We start from the raw sequence: 21,596 nt of genomic DNA, 5'->3' as shown, positions 1-21,596 counted from the left end.
AGCTGCTGTCGCGACTCTGGAAAGCTGAGTTTACCGACGCAAAATAAAAACACATTATGTATTTTTAATAATACATTTTTCAAATTATATATAGGCTTTCACAACAGATATGACTATTTCCAGGCCAAAGTAGTGTCTGGAAATAAAATGAAATATTCTGGCACCTTTGATTGGGTGGGCCAGCCATCAATCTGGGTGGGCCAGTGCCACCCTGGCCCTTCTGTAGCCTCGCCACTGGGTCGAGGTGAAAGGCGGAGCTAATCATAGTCAGGTGATGGTTTACACGCTGAAATGGGTTGGGTTGTGTGACATTTGATCAAGGGAGTTGTGTTTAAGGGCGGTTTTTAGATCAGCGCTGTGGAGCTAGCGGACCGACAGTGGAAACGCAACTTGATTTTGCCCTCGGTGCCTAAGGTCTGTGGCCATAGGCCCAGCCCGGCACGCTGTTAGCCCTGGCTCGCACTGGCCCGACAGTGGAAAAGCGGCTACTGATGATGGACAGTGGCTAACGGCAAATTTGGCCAGGATGCTGGGGTTTAAACTCCTACTCTTTTTTTCGAAGGACATCCTGGGATTTTTAATGACTACAGAGAGTCAGGACCTTAGTTCAAGATCTCATCCAAAGGACGGTGTTTTTTGACAGTATAGTGTCCCCATCACTATACTGGGGCATTAGGACCCACACAGATCACAGGGTGAGCACCCTCTGCTGGCTTCACTAACACCTCTTCCAGCAGCAGCCTAGTCTTCCCAGGAGGTCTCCCATCCACGTATTGACCAGACTCAACACTGCTTAGCTTCAGTGGGCAACCAGTTTTGGGCTACAGGGTGATATGGCTGCTGGTGCTGGCTAACCCCCATTGTGACATTTAGAGTAAAACAGCTTCTTGAACAAGGACAAAGATATAGGGCAAGGCCTGATTTTGTGCAATGGGAATTGACTGAATTGTCATGAATTGCTGCAATCTCATGTGATTGACAGGCTGGAGGGGAGGGATTATTGTCATGACCTCGTACTGGTGCACATCAGACTAAAAAATTATGAGGGAGCGTGAATTAAAAAAAAAAAAAAAAAAGGACAGATTAATCATTTATAATAAATGCCACAATATTACATTAAAAAAATGTCAATTTTGATTTCTTGGTGACTTTATAATATATGACAGTGCCTGTGACTCTTCACTGCTCCAGCAGAGGGAGCAAGTGCACACCATAATAATATCATTATCTGGCATTAGTGACAGTGAATCTCAGCTTCTAACAACAGATGTCCAGTAGTGAAGACAAACTTGGCACTTTCATGCATCTAATCTCAGATACTATTAAATTGGTGGGTGAGTGTACAGCACATATATCAAGTCAATTTTTTATTTTTTTTGTATTTTTTCAAAGTAACATACACAAGTCAGTTTGATCTTCCAGATGCTCTTCTGTGCAAGAGGATGTGAAGACAATACCGTTTCTGCTGTATGTGGTTAACCACCACACATGAGTGCAGGCGATTCAAACAAGCTTCCTGTCAAACCTAAAGTGCTCCAACCATCGGAACAACCACACTTGCAAAAGCATGAGAAACAGTCACTCTGGTAGCTGTGAAACAAAGCGGGCACAGAACAGTCTGGCCATTTCTAAGCCATGTCTGTGTGAGCGTGCATGTGTGTCCATCACTATGAACCCTATTCATTATACACAGTGAATCATCACAGTACAACATGCACAAACCCAGCACTCTCTGCCCACATACTACATATTAAAAAGCATTACAGATACATCTGAAAACACATGCACACAGGCCTTGACCTGCATTAGTAATGAGGTGACCTTATGTTGTAAAAATGTTGGAGGGGCCTTGGCAGTCATTTGTGCAGTGTAATGAAAACCAATACAGATATTTCACATGTGCTCTCACATGCTTTTGGGAGCCAGTAAGGAGGAAAAAAAAAGTGAACTGTGAGGGGGGTATGTGTACGTTTTAAACCGGAGTAACCAGGAAAGTTGGTGAGAGAGTGCCAAACAAAATAACTTCCAGTTTAAAGAAACTAGAGTAAGAACAAACAGCCTAATTTTAATAATTGTTGCAGGATTTAATTTATGATCTTAGTACTAGCTGGCATGTGCTTTATGGTTTTAAAAATTAAAACTATAATAATGGTTCTTGCCATAGGATGCAAGTTGTCACAGGTAAAAGAGATTTAAAGAGATAGTCTTCAATCCATCCACAATTTTTTTTTCTTCCGCTGAACATAAAATAAGATCTTTTGAAGAACATTTTGAACCAAACAACAGAGAAACCCATTGATTTCCATTGTATGGCAAAAAAAAAAAAAAAACATTTTTTCAAAAGATCTTTTATGTTCCACAGAAGGTTTTGAAGTACAAGACAGTCAGTAAAAGGTGACAGAATTTTAAGTTTATGTTCAGTCCAGCACTGGTTGTACATTAATGCCGAGACCCCCATGGCTTCTGGAATTAGATAAAATCAAAAGCCTCTGCAATTAAACCATGTATGCTGCAATTAAAGACCATGCAAGTAGAACAATAATCCACTTTATCCGTGGCTGAAAAGACCTCTGTTAGCCTCTGCCTGCTGAGCAGCTCATAAACAGAGCAGTAAATGAACTTTTGCATCTCGGCTGGGCTTAAACAGAGCTTGGTCTTGCTCAGGTCTTGCATACAGCCGCAATATTAACAACCTCACAAATTACTGGTTTATTCACTTCCTAATGGGGTTCCCACAGTGACCGTGTTTGTGTTTATCAAATCCTCATGTTGCGAGAGGCACCGGCCTACACTACAACACTTCCTGCTTTGTGGAGGCTAAACACCACCACAGCTCTCATTCAGAGTTTACAGCAGTTGTGTTTATTGTAATAACGTCGGGCTGTTTCTAAGCTCATTTGCTTACACAGAAAGGAAACTGAGGCAAGAGAAGCAGAGTACATTGAGCCTATAGTGATGTAACTGTAAATCTGCTATTTCCGTTATGAACAGGATACCTCTGTGAAGGTTTATTAGCGTTACCTTTTCTGGAGGAGAATGTATGCTTGCTTTTAGATCATCCACTTGATTCTTGATTCTGAAAAACAAAACAGAAGCAAATCAGTTGTGTTTAAAAAAAAAAAAAAAAAAAAAAAAAACACCCACATATTTTGTATCAATCCGATAGCATAAAATGTATATAGTAATTCAACATGCAAACTGCGTTTCTTACATTTCAAGCAAGTTGTGACAAAAATCATTTAATTATAAAAAGGTGTATATACTAGTTTTGTCAAAAATGTTAATATTTCAATATGTATCGATACTGAAATACCTGAACCGGATCCAATACTCCTTTTCTAAAGTATTGATACACTGATACCAGATGCGCATTCTTGCTCTCTTCTGTTCGACAGCAAACTGACACACTGCTTCATTAACTACGGTTAAATAATGCTTTTATTGCGCATAATTTTAGTCATTCCCGCAGGTTGCACACTCACATCAAAAGCATGCGCACCACTGATCTATATAAGTGGCGCGCAAATAAAGCCACCTCTCAAATAGCTCACGAGTACCAAATTGACTTCTTTTTCATGGCTTATTGTGCTTCAATGGTCAAATACATACAAAATTATGTCAAAATACCCATCTTGTCAAGTATTCAGGTAAATACAGTCAGTTTTGGAACGTAAATAGTTGAGAGAAAACACATGTTGTGTAACAGTATATTGGATCCAGGCATGCGCTCTTAAAGTGACAGCAGCCTAATAAACCTTTAGGCTTTTTAACTTTAACTTTATTAACTTTAAATGTAAGCATTAGAGGTGATAGAGAGGATTTTTTCGTCGACTGAGAATCCAAAGACTGTTAATGAGTTTTTGAAATGAGTGCATGCATAAGAACAGCCCCCCTCCTTCACAGCTCATTTCAAGGGAACGCCTCCCAAAACTTGTGCAGGAGTATTGTAACACGAGTGTTTACCACCGGCATTCGCTGTGTCGTGTTAGTGGATTCATTATGTCGGACTCACCGCAGGTAACTCATAATCTGCAGTTGTTACTCCTGTCTCCTGACAAAAACATTGTATGCGGCACCTGTAGAGTGTGGAAAGTTACTGGAGCGTGCAGCTTCACTCGTCTCTCACAAGGAACATCATGGCGGTGATTGACAAGCCGGAGGGCCAATCCGCGCACGTCTTTCACAAGGAACGTAATGGCAGTGATTGACAAGCCAGAGGGCCAATCGGGCCCTACCTCGTGCACAGATGATGTATATTAATATTATTACTTTCAGTGCACCCAATAAATAGTCTTTTATCAGTTAGTAAAGACAGTTTCAAGTAATATTGCATAATAGGGCTGCACGATTAATCGTAATTTAATCGAAATCGCGATTTGGCTTAGTGCGATTATGACATCGCAAAGGCTGCGAATTTTAATTATATAAATATGTACACAGCGTGTTAGTGAAGAGCTGCTCTGAGATCAGTAGTAAATGACGCTCCATCCGAGAGCACTGCATTAGAAAAAGCAACACACGTCAAATATACAAACTTTCCAAACACGAGAAGCCTTTTATGAACTTCTTTTCTAACAAAAGACAACATTTAATGTTTTTACTCCAAACTCACTTCATAACGTCAGTTGAGTGTTTGAAATAGCATTTTGATTAGCAATGGATTATAAATATACTTTATTATTATGGAAATACCCGAGAAGGCTTGAAGAAAACAACATACAAACCATGTATTGTTGTAGTCATCTGTTTATTTCATTCATGTTTAATCAATCAAAAGCATTTCTACCTTCTTTTTATTCAGTCACAGCGATAGCATGATGGCCATTGGAGATTTCCTGGAACTGCGTTTGTTATATTGTGTATATTTAGAGTATCTGCTCAAGGGCGCCCTCTGGCGTCCAGTATGAAACAGACCTGTTTATCGTCAAGTAATTTCACTCAATCCTATTCAGGGTAAAAATAGGAAAAATAATTCCTCTCTCTAAAGAACTTTGAGGGAAACGTATATTCAATATGTTTTTCTCCAGCGTACATAAGTGTACAGGGTTTTTTTCCATAAAGGATGCATAAGAGGCACATAGTTCATATTAAATACAGGGACTCCATTTTTGATTTTGCATATCTCCTGACAAAAATATAGAAATTATTGAGACTTTTTTCATAATAATATAATACTTGATAATAAATCCTTAGACCTTTCTAATGATTTATAGACATACTGCTTGCATGTTAACAGGTAACCCCACATTTTGTCATACAAGTTTTAAATATTATTTTCTAATTATTATAGTTATATTGCTAAATACTTTAATAATGAAAGTTATTACAACAGTAATATTTCTTAGTTGGTTTAATATTTTTATTTAGCAATAATGATAATAATTAAAATAATTAGTCAAAATAATATATTAGCACAAAATTTCAAGCCAAATTGTGCAGCCCTACAAACAAGCAAAACAAGCCTGGTATTGTTTATAATTTTTTCCCCATTTGTTTTATAAAATCGCATTTGCAATTAGATTTTTTCTCCAAATCGTGCAGCCTTATTGCATAAAACGTAGTAATAAAATTGCATAAAACAAGTAATAAAATGTATAAAACAAAACATCCTCTTTAGCACCTTTAATCTGAATTTAATTTTTACAATGAAGACTATCCAGTGTTATTTTACATTTGATTACTTTCATTTCTGTAGTATTTCTTACCTGAATATTACTGTTGGACCCACTTGAAAAACTTAAAGCTATGTTTATTTTATTTGTCTCTTTATTCTTTTGTATGTGTATTCGTTCTTATTTTATTACTGACTGCTTATTTGTATTTTTTTTGTAAATTTAGTTCAATTGTTCAAATAAAGCCTCCCTATTCCGTGTGTAAGCTATTGCAACAAAATGAAATGTCGATATTTTTCATGTCGAAGTTGGAAATTCCAGTATCATGACAACACTAGTATATACTGCAATCTAGTTTGAATGCACCACTCTTTTGATGGGGAAAGTGACTGCAACAAAGATTGCAATGTGATAGCTAACAATTAAAAACAAAAAAATGACATGAATCAGTCGTTTCAATAAATTTATCATGGATAGCTCTCTGTGAGATTTAAAATGCACTTCACAGCTGTTTCATGTTAACTGGGGGATTAAATATCTAGAGAAATTTCAGCCAAGTGCAACTAATAGCAACCCAAAAACACTCTAGAGGGCAGGAACCATCAGAGACACTCTCTAAAGAGGCTCATATGCACATGACAGCAATGCATACTGTTTCTACAGCACCTTTCTATATGGTCATTGTTGGTTGTTAAAATGAATCTTTCAATACATGAAACTACACCTGAAATACATCAATACATGAAACTAGCACTACACCTCCAAAGACACGGAAAAGGAAAAAAACATAGACCAAGCACTCATGCAAAGAATGCTTATGACGAAAACAAAAAACTTGTCACACAAGTTGGGAAACACCCTTAAGTTGCCAAATTAACAATCCATTTGTCAAGGAAAAAGGAAGCTGCCTTCATGATAAAGCCATCTACAAAGCAGGTCTCCATAGAGCTTTGCTGACAAAAGACGGGCTGATATCAACATGTGTTGACCTTTTTCTGAGAGGCATGAAATGAGCTTTCTTTCCCCCTTTGTCAGCACACACTGATACTCACGGTCACCCTCCCACCAGACGGCGTCCCGGTTACACGTTCCTTCCTTGATTTTCTTTTGAGGATTAAGATCACTGATCCCAGTTAAAACATCGACCTCTTCTGCCCTCACACATCGCAACTGTGCTAATAAACCCAGAGCTTCTATCTAACAGACAGATAGAGAGATAAAGAACTGCCTCCCTCTGGCTCGACTCCCATCTGTCAGTGTGCATAGTGCTCACACTCCCCTTCCCCCCCTCAAACCTGAGTACAGGGCATGAACAGACCCCACGGGGACTTTGCCATGGAGTCACACGCCCTTATATGGGCATACGGCTGCTCAACGCATGAGCCGGATGAGTGGTCTTCCCTTCCCTCTCCGTCTCTGCACCTTTCTCTCTCTAAAGAAGTCATCACTGTACGCCTGTCTTCACCACGCTCTGCAAAATCAGTGGAATTTCTGAATGAAAAAAAACATTATAGATAAATTCTTCAGTGTTTTTGAACCAACTCCAGATTGGTAACAAAAAGTGCACAGTATCTTGGTAGGATCTTCTTTAGCCTGCGATGATCTGGGTCAAAGCAGCATAGGGATATTTTATCTGTGGTATTTCCCTCTCAGCAGGTCCAGGTACTGGAATCAGGAAAAGAGAATTCCCAGAGAATAAACATGTTTTTCAGAACTCGCAGTGGAATTTTCCAGTGACCCCAATAACACAATAACATATGCTGAATAGCAGTTATCATTTGAGATTAAACTGAAAGGATGAATCCCGGCTTTCAGATTAGCAGCATTCAAATGGAATATTTCTGCTCAATTTATGAAATATGAGAATCTCTGAAACAAGCAGAAATTCAAAGATTGCATAAACTGAAGAAAATAACAAGAGCTGTGGAAAATATTTTTTTATGATGCATTGCAATGCTAAAGTGAACGATTCTGCATCGAAGCATAAAAACAAAATAATTGATTTTTAAAAAATGTAATTAAGTTATTAAGCGCAATAAGACATGAAAACGATCTCAATGCGTTACTTGCCCTAAATGACACACACACACGAAGCACATGCTCAGAAAGCTGCCTCTCTACACTATGAGATCCTGAATTCAGTTCTCTTTGGAGGCATATTGCACTAGAGCGGTCAGATACACAGAATTACTTCAAAATAGTATTATGAAATTAGTGAAAAGTGAAAAATCACAACTCTCGAAATAACATTCCTTCCAGAAAAGCTGGGCTGCCACACACATGCATGCATTAGTCTGCCAGGATGCCAACAATCTCCATGACAACTTAAGGGCTATTGCACAGCAAAGCACATTTGAGTAACAGATTTCCTCGGCAACTGCAGTATGATGAACACTACGTCCTGACCTAGAATCAAGGAGGGAGTGACGTCTGCGTCATTCTTGGCTGAACGTAGCATGGAAGGTTTTTAGATGATCAAAACTAGATCACATTTTTGGAGAAGTAAATCATAAATTACATCACATGCTTGGCATTAGTTTTTATAAAGTAAAAGGTTTCCTATGTGCACAGGAAAAGGAGTTTTAAAGACCCTAAGAAATCAAAATTGTGCAACAGTCAGGTTCCGAAAGTAAAAACTCCATTCATTTTCTCCATAGGAAACTTGATTTTAACTTATAAACCTGTGAAGATAGCCTTACTGTAAGCTAAAAGGTTGTTAATTGATAGTTAGAACTTAGTTTGAAAAATAATCCTGTTTAACAACAGAATTTGTGGTAAAAACTACATTACCCATGATGCTGTCCAGAAAATTCCACCAATCAGAAGCAAAAACATGCGAAAAGATCTTGTTTCAACCACTCCCATGAAGCACCGCAAATGATGTAAGAGACAGTCTCCCTTTGCCTAATACTTAATTTGAATATGTATGAACATTTTGCAATAAACTTAAACCTGTGCTGGCAAAAGGAGTCAGAATGCACACGGGCTAATTTCAAGCTACAGACAAAATAAGTGAAAAATGTACATTTTGGTCAAATTTGAGTATTAAAAAATTATTCATTAAGCCCTCATCTAGTGATCCCTATGCTCCAAATAGCAATTTAACATCTAAAAGTATCTTTATTTGTTCGTTTTCTGAGGAGTAGCTTTCCTTTGTCCATGAAAAAAGCAGTTTTTCTCTGCTCGCTTCTGGATGACTTGCGCTTCCTCTTAGCACAAGTTGGTATTGTTTTAAAGCACAGCATTCCAACTTTGTGAATATTCATAGTGAATTCTTGATGGCATGAGAAATGAAACTGCCTCCTCTTTCAAACAGAAAACAAAACAATCTTACTACTTGCACTAACTGACAGATCCGAAGCGAGCGCACAAAGACACCTCTGACAGTGCACGATCCCAATATACACATATTATCTGTCTTGGCGAGTATTTACGCAAATATTATCTTAAATGACTGTTTGGTTAACTGTTGCTTCATTGTATTTTAGTTCTTTCTATCGCTACAGCCGATAAGTACACAGTCTTGTACCTTTATATTTGTGTACAATTTTCAAATACTTTTTTGCTTCACATCAAAGTTTGTAATGTTGTGATTTACCTCATAGCTGGTTGGCTTGGTTCATGGATTATAATGCTTTAACAAAGACTTCTGAAATCCCCATGGGAGAACAGAATAGAAAAAGTACTTCCGGAAACCAATGCAGCTGAAAAAGTGGATGGGCTCTGTTTCACTATCTTAGCTTTGAGGTCTTCTTGGTAGTACTCCAATGTCTTTCAGCAGATATACACATCTAAAATCTTCAGGTAAAAATGGACCAAAAACATGACGACTCATATAGCAAATAATGTTAATTCCAGCAATGTTATTGTTAAATAAAACTATTACAAATTGTTCTAACTGAAATAAATCTGAAATAAAATATATGTTATAAGAAAAACTTAAACTTAAATCATGCTAATATAACACTGGTTCGTCCATTCAAAAGGCAGAAAATAGACTACAAAAGATATAAAAGTAAAGAAAACATTTTCAAATTCAATTCAGTTCTTTTTTTCTTTTTCCCCCCCTCAAACAAAAAAATTTCAACGACACTCCAAATTACTCAATATTAAGTACTAGACTGAGGAGGAGCTGGGTCCATTTTTAAAAGCATTAGACTATGACCAGCTGCTTACCTCCAGGACAAAGCTGTTTGACTGCGAGAGGCAGATGGGCTCTTCAAACGACCCAGGCCAAATGACCGACAGCATGAAATATTCAAGCAAATAACTCTCAGTTCCCATTCTCACTTGGCTGGCACATATAGCAGTCTAACTACAAGTAGAATGTAGACAAGTAGAAGTGTGATTATTTTAATAGTGTCACAGCAATCATAACAGTGCAAGAACATAACATGACATCTGTTGACAAACTGTGACTGCTGACTAAAAGATGAATTACTTCACTTGATCATTCTACTTAAGTTCAGCAGAAGCAATTGTGGTGAAACAGATGGTGATCGTCCCAAAAACAATGTCCACATCATGAAATTATAGCACCTCTAGGCAATGACTTAACTTTTAGATGATGACATCTTTAGACATGCGTCTAAAAGATTTGGTTGTAATCATGAGGCAAGATTCATTTACCTCTATATATTTATATGATTCATTTGATGTAGGATAGAAGGGAAAAGCCTATGTAAAAGTAGGAAAATGTATCAATTTCTGATATCCATTCTGCACATTAAAGTGTTTAAACCCAGACATAAAGGCAACACATCAGCCATTCAAGAAGCTCTTAAGAGCCACACCCCTCAGTTCACCTAGAGTTTAAGATGCATGAGAGTCAATGAAGTGTAAAACTTCAAAACCACCATAGAAAACAAGTGTAGATGGACAAGAAAAGCTGAAGGAGAAATACAATGGCTTCAGTACAGCAAGTGCAAATATTAACTAAGTCTAATTATTGCTATATACACAACGGGTCTTTTCCCCTTCTGAACTGGTAACATGCCAATGATAACATTTTGAAATGGGCAGCAGGAGTGTTTTTTTTTTTTTTTTAAACTGCAAGCAGAATCAAAAATAGACTGGATGTCTAATCTTACAAGAATGCGATTTTAATGATGGGTCGGTTCAGTGGGATTTGAAGTATGACTGAGGGGGGTTCCTGTAATCCTGTTTCCTTTAAGAGCACTGTAAACTCACAAGCAGCTCACATAAACCCAACATAAAATAAATGCAAAACTTGCCCACAAGTACATTCAAACTGCTGTATTAGATAGTCAGTTTACTATGGTGTAACAAAAAAAAAAAATACAAATAGATATTTTCAGGATCTTATTAATGGCTCATAATTATCCCATTATTTTGCTTTAGCATGTAATATAAAAAGTACTTAAAGGTACACTATGTAGTTTCCCGTCCACTAGAGGTTGCCTATTCAAAACAAAGGCATAGCTTGATGATGCCAAGTTTGAATGAGGAATCTTGGGACATGTTTCATAGCCGGTGGAAAAGAATCGGGATGGGACTTGGGCAGAAATCATGTTCATGGATGTTCATAAGACTAAACGTGTTGAGCTATATAACAATAATTAGTTTTCTGTCTATAAATGTATCAAAACAGATACATTACTCTTGGCTGTGTTTTGAATCCTTGAATCCTGAATCCTTGGTTAAAATTGTGATTTTCTCACGATTTAAAAATAGTTGAAAACATTTGGGATATTGCAAGTACTCAACTGAACAAAATATATAACACTGGCCTAGTGGTTTTTGGATATTTTACTGCAAAAATTTTACATATTGCAGCTTTAATATTTTTTGTTTTTAACAGATATGAAAATCTTGAAAATCTCAAAATAATAAACATTTCATGCATAAAGTATTTGATTAAATAACTATATGGGTACTTATATAAATCATTTTTCAAAAATTACTATTTTCAAAATTAATAACTACTTCAAAAATTTATATTTTCTGTCATACTGCCCACACCTAATTACCACTAATGCTAATTCTTTTTACAAACCAAAATGTTGATGTAAGGTTTAGTGGTTTGGTGTCATATACACACCAACATTTATTAGACAGGCCATAAATCACACTTTCCATTTGTACAGTCTTTTCGTGGAAAACAAAACAATTTGCTTTTTGCTGTTGTCATTTTATTTTATTAGTAGACATAGCTAACAAACAGCAGCATGATGTTGATACAATATAGAGTTGGAATATTAAGACATAAAACTGATTTAGTGTCTAAATATTACTGTATGCAATGTGTCAGCTTCACGCACACACACCCTTACACGCTCATATGTGTAATGCTACAGAAAACCAGGTGAGAAAGATAGCTTTCTCTGCAATCACATCCCTGGAGAAAAGTAGCAAAGCGACCTTACTTTACAATGTGTGGGAGTTCTTGATCTTTTAATGCTCAGTGCGGTCTGTCAAAAACACCAGAGCAGTGCAGAGAACACAGTGATAGAACACCACACAATAAGCTCAAAAGTCTAGCCAACCCAATAACAGTGTAGTAAAAACAGCCATTTCCTGTCGGTTTAAACAACAAGTCCATTTGCCGCGAGTGGCTCATCACTAGTGGTTTCTCTCCATTCTGCTGTTGCTGATATAGCATTCATAATGGACAAATATTATTTACTGACCTCATAAGGGGCATCTAAACATAGCCAAAGAAAAATATCAGATACTGTAACAGTTATACTGAGTGAATCAGCAAAATACATCTTAAATCAATACTTTAGCAACTTGCTTGCACAATTTCTGAAATAAAAAAATGAACAATACTTAATTGAAAATTAGTACACGCTTAAAGTACATTTAAAGTACATTTCTGCCCTGTAAAGTACATTTCTGCCCTTAAAGCAAACTGCACTCCCAGATGGTGTTTGTGTAAAGCATGCTCATATGGGGAGCCAATCTAAAACTGCTAAAATAGAACATCACACACCACGCTCAGAGAATGTGTAGCAGACTACAGACACAACCAAGTGCTGTGGCTTACTTGCACTCAAAGCCTTTTATATCAAACATTTTATTTGATTAATTGTGCAAGCACATCGGAGTATAAAACACTGGTACACACAAACCATGACCATGCAAAGGGCTTATGTGGCATAACAAACATGGAAAATGCGGACAGAATTGCGGAATCTAGTCATAAAAATGGAATTCACAGTAAAATGCGGAATGTCATGGAATTTGGCAAATTTTGACGAATAAATCAAAAGTAGTGGTATACAATTAAGAAAACTGTGATATGAACTAGTATCTGTGAATATTAGACTGCTATATAAATATGAAGTCTACGCGTTCTGCATGTCTCTGTGTGAATGAGCAGCACAGTTTCATCTATTACACATTCTCAAGCACACGTGACACTCGTCTCACTATATGAGGACACTTCACCTGAACTTCATCTCCAGAGCTGCTCTAAGAATTCACTTCCCAAACATTTCAGCATTTAGTTTGATAAAAACTATCATCATATTATATACACACAGAAACTCAGAGGGCTTTATGACAACCAGTCAAAATAAAAGTTTGGTTTAGTTTGAAGAAATTGTGACAGAAATACATTACTTATGTACAGAAGTAATAATAATATTAATAATAAAGTTATTAAAACTTATTTTTTAAGGAATGACAATTTTTCATCCATGTTTTAATTTTAACAGTAAATAACTTTTTTGGCAAACAAGTTGTGTGGCATTTTGTCAAAAAGGAACTGTTAAATTTACATTTGATTAAATTTGAAACGATGCATTAAACTATTGTTTTATGGCTTCATTTAATTAAACATTTTAATAAATTACTGCATTTTTACAGCTGCAGTCTGTAATTTTGCCTCTTTGTTGCCATCTCTGTTTGAAACCTGCAAATGCAGTTGTTTGTGGAATTGTCATCTTTACATGTGTTGTGCCTTGGCACGGCTACTCAGCGCGGATGAATCTAAAGTTTGCTGTCAATCACCACATCGGTGTGGATACTGTACTTCGGAATACCAGATTGTAGTCTTGAAGTATGTCCAAAATATGAATTTTCACTGTAGAATGTCATCTGAACAAGTAAGTAACAAATCTGCCACTTTTGTTCTGACCAACTGAGGGAAAAAAAAGCATAACATTAAATTGCGCCGCCAATAGTGTTTAAATCTAATGATCGCTTAGCTTGGATCACGTCAAACCGTGCAAATAATTATTATTGTAATACTTTGTTTTCAAATTGTTCATCAGCACATCAGCATTGCATGTCTGTGTATTTAGTGAATATTAGTGTTACCTGTAGATTTCAATTTCTGTACAGTCTAATCTCTAACGTGGATCATTTTTAACCAAAAAAAGTTACGGACAACAGCTTATGAATTCAAGTGATTAGACGTGGTTTTTGATTATTGGTTTTTAAGAACCATTAAGGGTTAGTTCACCCAAAATCATTTACTCACCCTTTGTTCCAAACCTGTATGAGTTTCTTTCTTCTGTTGAAAACAAAAGAAGATATTTTGATAAATGTTGGTAACCAAACGGTTTATGGTAGCCATTGACTTCCATAGTAGGAAAAAAAAAGCTATGTAAGTCAATGGCTACCGTCAACTGTCTGGTTACCAACATTTATCAAAATATCTTCTTTTGTGTTCAACAGAAGAAAGAAACTCATACAAGTTTGGAACAACATAAGGGTGAGTAAATGATGACATAATTTTCCCATAATTATCCCTTTAAAACAGAATCCAGAAATATTAAAACAGAAAAGTTGTAATTTGGGAAGGAATAAAATGGATTTCATAGGTGACTATGTTAGTTCTTGCCATGAATACTGTGTCTTTAACTTTACCAGCCATGTCTATTTTAGATAATTACACAACACCCTCACACTGTTTGTCAGAACACCTACACTTCATAGACTCCTAAATTAAATAGCATATAACTTCAAATACTGTCACAAAATTGTATCAAATTCTCAAATAATATGTGGTTTTTCAAAGAACCTGCTCCATAATTGCAGTGGAACTTGGTATTGTAGCAACAAATTGATCCAACAGCTTGCTAACTGCACAGGGTGGTCTAAAGCACAATAAAATATTTAGTGCCAACCCAGTGCAGAAAGGTCAGTGATCCATGCACAAGTGCATTTTGTTTACTTTAAAAAAGCTCTCAGAACACCACAGAGCTTAAACCTGCTTCTTAAACTATATCAGATGTAATATTCTGCACCAGAAGACTAAAAGCAAAGGCCTGTCATAATAATGAGTTCTTCAACCAAAAAACGTAAAAGTCTAAAAGGCACAAGTTCTGCTCCACCCTGTATAACATAACAGAGACACCACAGGGCGAGACCTCATGGTTTCATCCATTTTTAAAGACCTCTCTGTTTTGACTGAAGTATAGCAAACCTAAAATTGGGTTAAGAGAACTGTGCCTCCCTCGGGCTGCAGTAAATGTGACTGAGGCTTGAAGGAGACTGGTTGAATTTTGCCCCTACATGGGCACTGGTGGGCGGGAAATGTGGCAGAAGGCAGGGCGTCATAAACACTGTCACAATGGTTGCCTTGCTTCCTCTGCCGTAACACTGTGCTCAATGGGGTCATGAGGGGTGGAGCAAAACTTCCAAAACAACGCATCCCATTCAAACACCACATATGAACCTCTGGTCCCAAAAGTATGAATGTTTATAGTGTCTAAAGACATTTAGATCCTTCAGATAATGGCTTCTCTTCACTAAAGTAGGCAAAACTTCATCTAGCCAATGTTGGCATTTTGGATTATCGGGCAGAGGAAAGAGCGCGTAAAACACAAAACAGCCTCAGTGCGTAAATCGATGGGGGTTTGGTATTCAGAGGCGACCTCCGCAGCCCATCATAAAACATGTAGGACTTATAAGGCGTACAATTCTTCTTACAATCCGCTTTTGGTCTGAATAGCACTTCTGTTTTGTGATCTTGGCATCTCAAAAGCACTGAGATACAAAGAGCCATGTGAAGAGGAGCCTAATTTAAGCTTGTATTGGTTATCTTATAGGGCTGGGCAATATGGCTGAAAACTGTATCACGATATCAGTGTTTCATATCGGTTGATATCGATAATTATTGATATTTTTAAAGACCCATTTAAACTAAGGACCAGGAGAAAAATATATTACATTTAAACATTTTTATTTTAAACTTAACCTTCCTCTGATCATAACCCCCTGCAGTTATTAAGACAGAAATGTCAACAACCATGGAAAACTCAAATTGTTAAAATGTAAACATAAGTCTAAAGTAGGGTGACCACCCTGAAATTAGGAGCTTATGTCTGTAATTTTTTTTCATCCCTGAAATTACAATACCAGAGTAAGAAATACATGAAAAACTGTGAGCATTTAAAAATCTATTTGTGCAGCCGTCATATTCTATCTGTGAAAATAAACAACCAGCGCAATCATAGAGAGAGGTTTTCCCGCTGATGACAACTGAGTGGACAGGCAAAGAGCAGGCCTCATCAAAGTCCGTAAACACAACTACACCAGCAGGGATTTCATCCTCCATATTGGATAAGAACCTCAAGAGCTGCTCAAAGCTGCCCAAATCGATGATTTAAAGCATGTAATCATCCATCCTGATGTTAAATATTTCCAACGAACGGCGGCGATCAAGCGCCACAGACGGAAATGGTCGAGCACCTACAGAAATTAGATATTCTCCATTTGTTTTAACCAATACAAAATTGCGAAATTCAGACACAACTTTATTCTCACGTAATATTTCATTTAATGCGGGTTCTATGGCGTTATTATATTGAAAAATGTCGAGAGCGCATCAAATGCGCGAGCAATCTCTCCACTCACAGGCGGATTCCCTTGCACAAAACTGGACGCGTGTGCGCTCTCGCTCAGCTATCACATCTGTGCGCTCAAACTTTTGTCCTCCTGCATGTGCAGCCGTGAATCTAGAATTGTCTTCTCTCCAGGATTTAATGTTGCCATAAGCGCAACATTATAGTGTGGGCACCCACCGGCAGAAACATTAATCGGCGCATATGCCAAGTTTGCCAACAAATGTAAATCAATATTTAGAATGCTTCCCGCAGGTTTGAAATATACATGTGGTGGTAAGCCGGGCAAAAAATCCTCCTATTACCCACGGCACAAAAATGGTCTACTACATCTACATGTGACAAAGAAATAATGTGTGATTTTTAACAGTATTTTTATTTATTTTAATGAATTTTAATTACATAGCATATTACATTTAATAACATACTAATATTATGCATTATTATGCATTGTAAATTATGCAAAATTACAGCATTTAAATGGTTCTCCTTTTCCTATGTTCTCCTTGCTGTCATATAGTGTCTCTCTCAGTGAATGGGACACAGATTTTACTAGTAAAATTTATAAAATGAATAATATATGTGTCAAATAATGTTCTTAGTCTTTTCTTCCTGTGGGGGAGACTACAATAATTTATTATGAATTAAATGGAAATCAAATTAAATACAATTTATTGTGTAACCAAAATACCAATAATGCCCAAAAGAAAAAGAAAAAAACTTAGAGTGTGACTTTTAATTATAAACAAGCCCGAAATACACAGGTACTCTTATTTTGAAATGTCTGCACTATTGCAGGCTGATCCTTTCTTTTTAGACGATTCTTACAATCGTCTAAAACATTTTATATAAAGGCCATAAAGTAGACATTGTAATAATTCATCAACTTGAGTTCATTAGCAATCGCTTGGCATAAATGTGCGCTTTTCATTGATTGAGAATCACTTTTAAGCAGTCTGAAGCGCTGTTGCACAACCTTGTAGAACGCGCAACAGCGCGCCCTTGTGACTTTGCAAAATGCAGCACCTGTGGGAATGTCAGCGGGACTAAACGGTTCTGACGCACACATAACGAGCAGGTATGAAACGACTAGTTAATCGATCGTGGATGGTTTCATTATCTAGCGCGGATGTAAAAGTATAAGAGGATAAAAATAATAAAAGCAAAAATGTGTCTCCAAATATACTTGGGAGGCCGTTATTATACGTGGGCGGCCCGCCCAAGTAAAGTCTATGGGTCTCATTCATGAAACATTCGTAAATATACGAGTAAATATGTGAGTGATTTGCACGTAAAGAGACCTTCCCGAAAACTCTTCTCCTGATTCACAAATACTTCGTAAACGTCAGAAGTGATAGTGAAATGTGTGTGTTAATGAATTCCAATCAATCGTAAATGGGATGCGCGTGCACGCTCATTCTCAATTACCATAAATCCCGCCCATTAAATCCGACTGACAACTATATATGGGCATCATATTATGACACCAAACGAAGGATTTTGGACATTTCATAGGAAACAATTTCCATAACAAATAAGGGGCCATTAGTTTGCCCAACCGTATTGAAATCAATCCATTATTTGATTAAAGTGCTCCGTTTGCAGATGCTATTACTGGCTCTCACAATAAAAGTAAAAAGAAAAAACGTATGTAGCTAATTACTATATATAATATTTTTTTCAAAATGCTGTGTAAATATGTACCTTATTAAGGTAAATTAAAAAGCAGCCTTATTAATAACCAAAACATTCGGATGTTAAACGCACTATTTATGCGTGGCTGGGAGCAGGTGTAGATTTCTTTCGTACCAACTAACATTTGGAAAATACGAACATTTTAATGAATCCGAAAATTTACGCCAGAACCACTTTACACACGATTTACACAAAAATCCGTTCTGCTCGTGTTTCATGAATGAGACCCTATGTGTGAGAAGCACTGATTTACATAGTGTAATAGTTTTTTTCTGTCTCATGTGTCTGTTAGTGTGTCACTCCCTACGTTGCTAGGTTACCAGAGAACGAGTGCCTTTGTTAATGCAACCAAACTTGCTTCGCAACCTCCGTTTTCTTCCGACGAATAATAAAAAATATAGAACGTTTTATCGCACATTTTTTTATTGATATCGATCATGTGTCTATCGCGATACATATCGTTATCGTTTTATCGCCCAGCCCTATTATCTTACAACTCTGGCTGCACAATTAATAAAAATAAAACTGTAATGATATGATATGGTTTAGTGCGATTATCTAATCAAAGGTTGTGATTTAATTAAATTAATATATATGCGGAGCATGAAGCATGGCACCATTTAATTTTATACACAGGTAGCTCATGATCATGTGTTTTAAATGTCTCAAAGTGGCTCAGTTTGCATAGCTTATGTCTTTTTTTTTTCAGTCAAAAAGAAATTACAATTCTTGAGGAGAACATTCCATATAGTGGACTTTACCGGTGTAAAATAGGTTGAAGGTCTAAATTGCAGTTTCAGTGCAACTTCAAAGGGCTCTACATTATCCCAGCTGAGGAATAAGGGTTTCGTCTAGCGAAACGATCGGTCACTTTCTAAAAAAAAAAAAAAAAAAAAGTATATTGTTTAACCACAAATGCTCGTCTTGCACTGCTCTGCGCCAAGCTTTACATGATCATGTTGGAAAGGTCACACGTTCACAGAGAAACTCATTTTCTCCTACAACATCGTTGTTTTACCTTTTTTTTTGTAAAGGGCGTTTGACTTAGTCCTCGCACATTCGCTTTGTATACACTGGATCGGTATTTTCGCCTATGTCACGCTTGACCTTTTCAAAATGATTACGTAATGTTACGTAATGTTTTCCTCAGAAACCTTCATTTCTTTTTGACTGAAGAAAGAAAGACATTGATGACATCTTTGATGACATGGGGGTGGGTAAATTCTGAAGTGAAGTAATCCTGGGCCCCTTGCAGTTTTCCACCAAAATAAATAGTTTAACATTTAAAAATGAACAGATTAAGTATATAAAATATTAGTATTATAATTTTACAGTTACACAATTTACTGTTCTTAAACACTTGATTTTTTTTTTTTTACTTTACAGTAAAACAACAACAGTTTTTTCTATTATTTCAATAATAATAAAAAAGTTTGATTTCAGATTGTAGTCCTACTTACAGAAAAAGGTTGTGGTCTGTAGGTGTCCTAACATACACTTACAAACCTCAGGGCTCATTATGGGCCCATATGTAATTAGCATGACTCTATGGTATGTTGAAAAACTACTAGCTTAACAAAAGCACTAATTATTCACCCTTGTACACTAGTAGTTGTTGCAAAAAGGGGTTATTAGCTTTGCATCTATTTTAGATTCCTGACTGACTGTATCAAAATATATCTGGGTCATGGAGGCTTCTTGAACCACTTCATTGTTTCTTGGTGACACAGGGAAAAAAAAAACACTTGGTATTTGGCCAACCTTCCATTCCAAATAAATAGTTAGCAACAAATAAACAGTAAAGGACCAGGTTACATAAATTTAAACAAGTGAGTCTAAATTAAAGACAGAGAGAGAGAGGAAGAGAGAGAGAAAGTATCTGAGCTATGATGCATTTCATTCAGTGCTTTCACAGACTGTTACCATGGACAAAAACATCATAAATCTAACTTCCAGCAGCTGCTCAATTCAATGAAAAAGCAGCATCACTGAGAAGAGCCAGACAACTCTGGCGGCCAAGGTTACAGTCAAGTTCAAATGCCAGGTGAGAAGTCAGGTCTGGTAACACTCCAACTCACAGTAGTTATCACCTACACGATCAACCTGCAGATAGCAAAACAATGCTTCTGTTCTCAGGAACAACAGTAGGGTACAAGCTTTCACAAACACCCTACTTAACATATTATGTAAAAATATTACCAGCGGTTTCTGTAATCATTACACTTCACAAAAGCTACTTCCCCTGTGATTAACCTCAGCATCAGTGCCTGTCTGACAAACAGGGAGGAAACAAGAATGTGTAAAACAAGTAGGACGTTTGTTGAAAGTGAACAACAGAAAACATCACACTAGTCTTTCACAATACAGTACAGTACATCTGATGCAGTTCCAACTACCGGTCATGCATTTGGTTGAGTGCAATTGACATGTTCTCGCAAAATTTCAGAATGTAATCAAGAATTTCACTAAGGCATGGAATACACTGGCACCAGATGTGAAAGATAAGACCCAGGCAGACAATTTACCTACTTCACGTTAATATTAGTTCATCATGCATTCTGAGTAGTAGACGAGCAAATCAAATCAGGCTACTGGATTGTTCTGCATTAGTAAAATCTCACAGCTGCAATTTGCTGATAAAGACACACAAATATCTGACTGTTTATTAGAGCTCAGAGTAACTAAGCACATTATGAGTCTAAGAGTCCATCTGCTTCAAGCCAACAAAACCATAACTGGATTTACTTGTACAAATGCAATTAGCCAGATGATGTGGAAAGAAAATGATCTTTTTGATCATAAATTAGCATAGTCTATTATAAAAGTACCACACAACATTAAGCTAACTTTTAAATATAAACTAAAGAGATGTATAAAAAAAGCATTAAATACTAGTAGAGAAGTGGAAATATCATTTCAACTGAATCTACATTAAATATTGGAAAATATGCATTTTTATAGGGATGCATTAATACTATAATTGTGTGCAATAACTATAATTATTTGTATGTCATGGTTGATAACCAATAAATGTCTGATATTATAATTCTATAATATTTAGTGTAAATAAATTAAAAATAAAACACCAAAAACTAAAATAAATTATTCTAAAATGCTAAAAGTGATTTTACAACATATAAAAACATCACAACATAAAACATACATATTTATTTTTAGATTTTTTTAATGATTACATTACATTTCACAGTTTTATTAAATTATTAGTGTTTTTAAAAGGTTTAAAGGGTTAGTTCACCCAAAAACGAAAATTATGTCATTAATGACTCGCCCTCATGTCGTTCCACACCCGTAAGACCTCCGTTCATCTTCGGAACACAGTTTAAGATATTTTTGATTCAGTCCGAGAGCTTTCTGTTCCTCCATTGAAAGTGTTTGTGCAGTAGACTGTCCATGTCCAGAAAGGTAATAAAAACATCATCAAAGTAGTCCATGTGACATCAGTGGGTTAGTT

At 36.6% G+C, this 21,596-nt stretch overlaps 1 protein-coding gene across 3 annotated transcripts in view; it reads right to left on the bottom strand.

The window, feature by feature from the left end:
* Nucleotides 1–21,596, bottom strand: part of fam49a (family with sequence similarity 49 member A) — a 34,882-nt gene that overhangs the window by 9,596 nt on the left and 3,690 nt on the right. For 2 of the 3 annotated variants that reach the window (XM_067384132.1, XM_067384133.1), the window contains one exon: nucleotides 3,022–3,076. The gene's annotated coding sequence lies outside the window, so the exon portion shown is untranslated. Of the gene's footprint in view, nucleotides 1–3,021; nucleotides 3,077–9,788; nucleotides 9,998–21,596 lie in introns of those variants that run through there. The other variant, XM_067384134.1, reaches the window with a different exon arrangement.

This window comes from Chanodichthys erythropterus, chromosome 4, assembly GCF_024489055.1.
Source record: "Chanodichthys erythropterus isolate Z2021 chromosome 4, ASM2448905v1, whole genome shotgun sequence".
NCBI classification, from domain to species: domain Eukaryota; kingdom Metazoa; phylum Chordata; class Actinopteri; order Cypriniformes; family Xenocyprididae; genus Chanodichthys; species Chanodichthys erythropterus.
The sequence above is the reverse complement of the archived record's forward strand: the minus strand, read 5'-3'. Positions and strand labels throughout refer to the sequence as shown.